Source organism: Ranitomeya variabilis, chromosome 1 (genome assembly GCF_051348905.1).
Source record: "Ranitomeya variabilis isolate aRanVar5 chromosome 1, aRanVar5.hap1, whole genome shotgun sequence".
NCBI lineage: Eukaryota > Metazoa > Chordata > Amphibia > Anura > Dendrobatidae > Ranitomeya > Ranitomeya variabilis.
Genome location: NC_135232.1, coordinates 710,687,036 through 710,695,867, shown reverse-complemented (window position 1 = coordinate 710,695,867; position 8,832 = coordinate 710,687,036).

The window sequence follows — 8,832 nt, the reverse complement described above, 5'->3', positions numbered from 1 at the left end:
ACAGTAATACCATGGTCAGTAAACCATTTACCAGTGGTTTTGGCACTGTGAGCAGGTGCCAGGTCGTGCTGAAAAATGAAATCTTCATCTCCATAAAGCATTTCAGCCGATGGAAGCATGAAGTGCTCCAAAATCTCCTGATAGCTAGCTGCATTGACCCTGCCCTTGATGAAACACAGTGGACCAACACCAGCAGCTGACATGGCACCCCACACCATCACTGACTGGGTACTTGACACTGGACTTCAGGCATTTTGGCATTTCCTTCTCCCCAGTCTTCCTCCAGACTCTGGCACCTTGATTTCCGAATGACATGCAAAATTTGCTTTCATCAGAAAAAAGTACTTGGGACCACTTAGCAACAGTCCAGTGCTGCTTCTCTGTAGCCCAGGTCAGGCGCTTCTGCCGCTGTTTATGGTTCAAAAGTGGCTTTACCTGGGGAATGCGGCACCTGTAGCCCATTTCCTGCACACGCCTGTGCACGGTGGCTCTGGATGTTTCCACACCAGACTCAGTCCACTGCTTCCTCAGGTTCCCCAAGGTCTGGAATCGGTCCTTCTCCACAATCTTCCTCAGGGTCCGGTCACCTCTTCTCGTTGTACAAAGTTTTCTGCCACATTGTTTCCTTCCAACAGACTTACCATTGAGGTGCCTTGATACAGCACTCTGGGAACAGCCTATTTGTTGAGAAATTTCTTTCTGGGTCTTACCCTCTTGCTTGAGGGTGTCAATGATGGCCTTCTTGACATCTGTCAGGTCGCTAGTCTTACCCATGATGGGGGTTTTGAGTAATGAACCAGGCAGGGAGTTTTTAAAAGCCTCAGGTATCTTTTGCATGTGTTTAGAGTTAATTAGTTGATTCAGAAGATTAGGGTAATGGGTCGTTTAGAGAACCTTTTCTTGATATGCTAATTTATTGAGACAGGTTTTTTGGGTTATCAGGAGTTGTATGCCAAAATCATCAGTATTAAAACAATAAAAGACCTGACAAATTTCAGTTGGTGGATAATGAATCTATAATATATGAAAGTTTAATTGTAATCATTACATTATGGTAAATAATTAAATTTAACACTATATGCTAATTTTTTGAGAAGGACCTGTATATGTAACGGTTCCCATTCTGAGATTTGAGAAATTGGGACACAAAGTATATTAAAAAGTTGTAAAGCTTTCTTATTTCTGCGGCTTTATGTTACGATCAGTGTTTACATATCGCATAAAAGCGACGATGTCCAGAAAATCGTGGTCAGCGTCGCCCCTCGCCATTATCAGGCCTGACCATAGGGACGATGATAACTTCTCCTGCTGAAAACAAACTTGTGTTTTCTTACTGATTTTACTCTTATCATATCGGGACAGAAGGGAATGAGGCCAGTAGGGATCTGTGGGATAGCTGATAAACAATCCGGCAGCTAGGGGGATCAGCTGTGGCGGCGGACCCCCTTATCTCCCCCCTTATCTCTCCCCTGTTGGCTGTTGTGAAGCCACTGTATCCTGAGTGCATGATGGGGGTTGTACTTCCACAAATAAAATGTATTTTATTTATAAAAAAAGTTTTATTGAAAGAATCTGATTAAACCAGACCCCAAAATAAATGATTACCCTTAGCTGTAAATTCATATACCTCCAGCAAATTTTCTTTAAGGGATCCTATCAGTAGCCCAGGTCTTGCGTCGTCATCGGGACCTGACAGCGCATGTGCAGATGGATAGCCCAGGTTTCGCGCCGCTTCCAGGAATGATGACACCTGCGCGAGATCTCGGGCGAGGGTCTAAAAACCTGCCAACAGGATCCCTTTAAATTGACTATTATTTGTGTTGCATTAGCTAATAGGAATCTGAGTATATGTATATATTTACAAATAATTGCACGCCTCTTTCCTAACAAACGGTGATCTCTTCCGGCTTTAGTCATCATATCACCAATCGGAGATGTGCGGGACCTGTGTTGTCAGAAACCCAAAAGTCCAAAATCTCAGGGTTTTATTCCACTGAAGTCTCCTTGTGTCAAAAAAAAATTAAATCAAAGAAATGAAAATAAAATAAAATGGATATCTCCGTATCCATGAAGGTATGGGAGAAAAAAAAAGACATGTCAGAATTGCTATTTTCTTACATCTTTCCAAATAATAAAGATAAGAAAGCGACTTCTGTTCCCTAAAATGGTCCAAAAAAAAGACTCCTTGCCCCACTAGAAACTAGCTCAAAAGTTGGCTCCAGTGAAAAATAAAAAAAAGTGTCAGTCTGACAATATGGTGCCACAAACCAAAGGTTTTTTTTATTTTTGAAGATGAAAAAAATGAATTACATTTTGTATTCCCAAAGTGGACAAATTCAGCTCAGTAAGTGCAAATAAAAAGCGAAATTGCTGTTTCTTTCTTTTTTCTTTTTTTTACCCAATAAAGAATTATTTCACTTTTCCTGCATTTTTTATCAGTTTTCCCTTCTACAGGCTCTACATCTAATTTGCAGTTGACTCTAAGCTGGTGGGAGGAAACCTGCTGCTATGATCTCTATCTCAGAGGATTTCTGCTCTTCTTTCCTCTTTTAGCACAAGCATGGGGGAAATTATACAGTAACACTGGGCTGTGTAGATCTGAGAGAGTACGGTAAATGGTCCAAGGTCATCAAAAAAGACCTTTTAAAACTTATAATTGTTATTAGATATACTTTAAAATTGTCCAGCCATTTGTGTCTCGTGTAGATGATGTGAAATAGATGCTGCTAATATTAACTATAAGGTCGGGGGCCACATTTGCGCGTGTGATGTGAGAAACTCGCATCAATACCCGGCACTTGGGACCGAGGCGTTCAGCTACATAGAAGTACATGCAGCCGCATACTGCGGTCCCGAGTGCCGGGTAGTGATGCGTGAGTGCGACGCCGGCCTAATTGTGAGGAATTCATTATCTGTCAACCACCCTGGTTTTGCACATAGTCATGATGGTGATGACTCTGAGTGTTTATACTATTGTCCTTGAACCAGAGAATGGGGAAACAGGGATCTGCAGGGGCAGCCATCGAGTAACAGGGACACCAATTGTCGTATCATTTAGGGTGCAGAGTAAACCCAAAGTTTAGGGCCTCCTAGGGCTCGTCAGGGTGGATATTTTTCTAATATTTGTGTCCTTGTTTGTTCTTTTTGTATTGTCTTTATATTTAAAAACATATCTAATAAAAATGATACGTTTTAAAAGGTCTCTTTTTGATGGAGCTGTGTAGATGTGAGTCCAGATTTGGGGTGAGATAAAAGACTTATTAGAAAGCTCAGCAATATCTTCCCTCTGCTTGTTTCCTCTCTCTGCTCCTCGTTACTCCTCTCACCTCCATTTTCCATAGAATATAGTGGGCTGTATCCAGTGAGACACATGACAGTGAGGTGGCCGTCCATCTTGTTTCTTTCGGAGTGAATTGTGACGGGACATGTGACAGAGCAGTCAGGAACAGTAGGCCGATGAACAAACCAACGACTTTTATTGAGACGGAGAAAATAGAACACCAAACGTAGACTCTTTAAGACTCTGCAAGGTGGCCACACAAAAGGGACAAATCCGGGGACGCCACCCGGTAATCTGACGCCAAGGAATCTGTAACAACAATCTATTGATTCGGTCCTCAAATCCAGCTGGGTTGTAAGACATCACAATCCCAAGTAGCAAATGATCTTCCATCTCCATTAATGTCATAGGACTTGGCAGCAGATGCAGATCCTCATCCTTCCCAAGACACAGCATCAACTGAAAATGTGGATTATTGTCCTATCACTCTTGGGATCAGCCCCTTTGTTGGGCAGAGACAGGGCCCTTAATGCCCTTACTGGCGTATGGGACCCGATGAGCAGAAGGAGCCCGCACCGGGCCCCCTCTTCTCCGCTCAGTGAGCCCCAGTGGCAGGCTTGTGCCGGCTCAGTAACTGCCCATGCGTCCTCAGACTTACGAGCAGTTAAAATTTGTTGCCGTGCGGGAGATTCTTCCCACACGGCAACAGTTAACAGCCGCCAGCCAATCACAGGATGGCAGCTGACGGCAGCGGGCATGTCGCCGGCGTATGACATCACTGTCATACGCCGGAATGACTCAACGCACCTCAGATGTATCAAGCATAGGACATTGCTGGATCTTGGCCAGGTAAAGAGAACCATTTTTATTTTATTGCAAAGCCGTGGTATGGGGGTGCATTATACCCATATGGGGGAGCATTATATTATAGGGGTGCATTATTCCCCTATGGGGGAGCATTATATTATGGAGGTGCATTATACCCCTATGGAGCTTCATTATACTAACTATGGGGGTGCATTATATTATGGGGCTGCATTATACCCCTATGGGGGAGCATTATATTATAGGGGTGCATTTTACCCCTATGGAGGAGCATTATATTATGGGGGTGCATTATGTTCGTATGGGGGTGCATTATATCCCTATGTGGAAGCATTGTACCCCTATGGGGGTTCATTATACTATGGGAAACATTATACCCGTATGGGGGAGCATTATATTATGGGGGTGCATATACCCCTATAGGGCTGCATTATACCCTTAAGGAGCTGCATTATACCCCTATGGGGCTGCATTACGCTGCTATATATGACTTTGAGATGCATCATACTACTATATATGACTATGGGAAGCATTATACTACTATATATGATTATGGGATGCATTATACTACTATATATGACTATGGGATGCATTATACTACTATATTTGACTATGGGATGCATTATACTATTATGGATGACTATGGGGGCAATATGGAGAGACATGAGGCAGAATGGGAGGCCATGTGGGGTCCAGAATGGGAGGACTCGTGGGGTCCAGAATGTGGGATATTATTACTGTATGCTCTAATTAAAGGATATTAATTTTGAGGATACTGTTTTCAGTGTGGGGGAGGAGATCTCCTGTTACTGTGCAGGAAGACACGGTTGCTTTTTTTTCCATCTGGCGTAGTATAGAGGTTGGGGAATGTGCTCTAGATAGCTGTGTCATTTTCTGCAGGGAAAAGTCCTGGCTGGAGGAAGTGATGGTGGTCTGAACCGGATGAAGAAGAAAAGTGAAGATGAAGGACTTCAACTAGAGACGTCACCGGTGAGTCAGTGTGTTACCTGTACACTTACACTATATACTATATACAGAGCTCCTGTGTATTTCACTGGGGATCTCTGTATTACCTGTACACTGACACTATATACAGAGCTCCTGTGTAAATTGTCACTGGTGATGGATTTGGAGCACCCCCACGTTAAGGGCAATGGGGTACTCGGTACCGGGTCTATCTCTCTTGGCTCTGGGGTTGTCACGGTGGCCCGACCCGATCCGTGGCCCTTCTGAGGGACGTCCAGTTAAAGGGGATAGTTTGTATAGTGTTCGTGACGCCACCTGTGGTACTCGGTCAGGGTGACCGACGCTGCTTAGGGGTCCGCTGGGGGTGATGGAATGGCAGCTAGATGGTATACCTTCCTACAGGTGAAGTATGTCCCCAGGGCTTCCCAGATGTGTAGGTGGTGATGGTGGACGATGTAAGGCGCAGTGAATAACGAGGACACAAAAGGGGTGCAGTCTCTTTACTTTTACTGAAGGCTTCAGCATCCACAGTCCAGAGCACTGATCACAGGGCAGGCTGAGTCCGGCCGGTCCGAAGGCACATCCAGAGTTCCTTTACTCAGGTGGAAATCAGTAGCCTTCCTACTAGCGCCTGTGTGTTGTAGTACCTCCCTGCTGAGCACCATGGGATAGTCCTCACAACTTTCGTGGATGTTTCTGATGTTATCTCTCTCTCTGTCCCCCAGATGGTATGGATAGGACAACCCGTATGACTGGGATAGCCTGGGGCTTGTTTGTAGGGACCCTAGAGACGCCCCGACCCCCACAATTTGCCACTGTGTCTTCTTAGGTATTAAGGTCGGGCAGCCAACATGGAATTGACTGTCCTGCCGGTCTCTGAAGTAATGCGTAGAGTCAATTACTCCCTTGGTGTTCCGGCCACCGGCTACGCGCCTCAGAAGGAGGCTGCCGATCTTGGGGCAGAACTCCTCCCGGTATTATCTCCTTGTGCTGTGACTTTGTTTCTCACTCTCCACAATACAATTCCTTTCTTGTCCTTTCTTAGGATGTTGCCGCATGGCGTGCAGGCGCAGCTCCGTGTCTTTCTGTCTCATGCTAGGCCTCTGTCAGGATCCCACCCCTGAAGGGACTCTCTGCAGCTCAGATGTTCCTCCTTTCCCCCTGTCTGCCTGACAGGTGTTGCCTGGGCCGAGCCCAGTCAGCTTCTCACTGACTAGATGTTACCTGGGCGAAGCCCAGCCTGCTTCTGACTAACTTCCTATCCAACCCACCAGTTTTACCTGAATGTGAGGAGTGCCCTAATAGATAGGAGCAAGGCTCCCCCTGGTGGACTGGAGTGTGAAGTGTAGTGTGTGTCTTGTGATACCTGGCAAGGTGAACTCCTTTAATACCATCAGACGTAATATCACTCCCCCTGGTGGAAAAGCGACATTACTGCAATGACCAGGACTCTGGGGCGCTGCACTTTTATTACCTGTACACTATATTCAGAGCTCCTATGTATAATGTCACTGGTGATCACTGTTTTACCTGTACACTATATACAGAGCTCCTGTGTATAATATCACCGGTGATCACTGTATTACCTGTACACTGACACGATATACAGTACAGACCAAAAGTTTGGACACACCTTCTCATTCAAAGATTTTTCTGTATTTTCATGACTAAGAAAATTGTAAATTCACACTGAAGGCATCAAAACTATGAATTAACACATGTGGAATTATATACTTAACAAAAAAGTGCGAAACAACTCTAAATATGTCTTATATTCTAGGTTCTTCAAAGTAGCCACCTTTTGCTTTGATTACTGCTTTGCACACTCTTGGCATTCTCTTGATGAGCTTAAAGAGGTAGTCACCGGGAATGGTCTTCCAACAGTCTTGAAGGAGTTCCCAGAGATGCTTAGCACTTGTTGACCCTTTTGCCTTCACTCTGCGGTCCAGCTCACCCCAAACCATCTCGACTGGGTTCAGGTCTGGTGACTGCACCCCATCACTCTCCTTCTTGGTCAAATAGCCCTTACACAGCCTGGAGGTGTGTTTGGGGTCATTGTACTGTTGAAAAATAAATGCTGGTCCAACTAAACGCAAACCGGATGGAATAGCATGCCGCTGCAAGACGCTGTAGTAGCCATGCTGGTTCAGTATGCCTTCAATTTTGAATACATCCCCAACAGTGTCACCAGCAAAGCACCCCCACCCCATCACACCTCCTCCTCCATGCTTCACGGTGGGAACCAGGCATGTAGAGTCCATCCGTTCACCTTTTCTGTGTCGCACAAAGACATGGTAGTTGGAACCAAAGATCTCAAATTTGGACTCATCAGACCAAAGCACAGATTTCCACTGGTCTAATGCCCATTCCTTGTGTTCTTTAGCCTAAACAAGTCTCTTCTGTTTGTTGCCTGTCCTTAGCAGTGACTCTTGGCCTTCCTTTCCTGGGGCAGTCCTCATGTGAGCCAGTTTCTTTGTAGCGCTTGATGGTTTTTGTCACTGCACTTCGGGACACTTTCAAAGTTTTCCCAATTTTCGGACTGACTGACCTTCATATCTTAAAGTAATGATGGCTACTCGTTTTTCTTTACTTAGCTGCTTTTTCCTTGCCATAATACAAATTCTAACAGTCTATTCAGTAGGACTATCAGCTGTGTATCCACTAGACTTCTGCACAACACAACTGATGGTCCCAACCCCATTTCTAAGGCAAGGAATCACACTTATTAAACCTGACAGGGCACACCTGTGAAGTAAAAACCATTTCCGGTGACTACCTCTTGAAGCTCATCAAGAGAATGTCAAGAGTGTGCAAAGCAGTAATCAAAGCAAAAGGTGGCTACTTTGAAGAATCTAGACTATAAGACATATTTTCAGTTGTTTCACGCTTTTTTGTTACGTATATAATTCCACATGTGTAAATTCATAGTTTTGATGCCTTCAGTGTGAATTTACAATTTTCTTAGTCATGAAAATGCAGAAAAATCTTTGAATGAGAAGGTGTTTCCAAACTTTTGGTCTGTACTGTACAGAGCTCCTGTGTATAATGTCACTGGTGATCATTGCATTACCTGTACACTGACACTATACACAGAGCTCTTGTGTGCAATGTCACTGGTGATCACTGTATTACCTGTACACTGACACTATATACAGAGCTTCTGTGTATGTCACCAGTGATCACTGTATTACCTGTACACTATATACAGAGCTCCTGTGTGTAATGTCACTGGTGATCACTGTATTACCTTACATTATACACTATATACAGAGCTCCTGTGTATAATGTCACTGGTGATCATTGCATTACCTGTACACTGACACTATACACAAAGCTCTTGTGTGCAATGTCACTGGTGATCACTGTATTATCTGTACACTATATACAGAGCTCCTGTGTATAATGGCACTAGTGATCCCTGCATTACCTGTACACTGACACTATACACAGAGCTCCTATGTATAATGTCACTGGTGATCACTGTATTATCTGTACACTATATACAGAGCTCTTGTGTATAATGTCACTGGTGATCCCTGTATTACCTATACACTGACACTATATACAGAGCTTCTGTGTATAATGACACCAGTGATCACTGTATTACCTGTACACTATATACAGAGCTCCTGTGTGTAATGTCACTGGTGATCACTGTATTACCTGTACACTATACACTATATACAGAGCTCCTGTGTATATCGCCGGTGATCGCTGTATTACCTGTACACAGACACTGTATACGAAATACAGATCTCCTG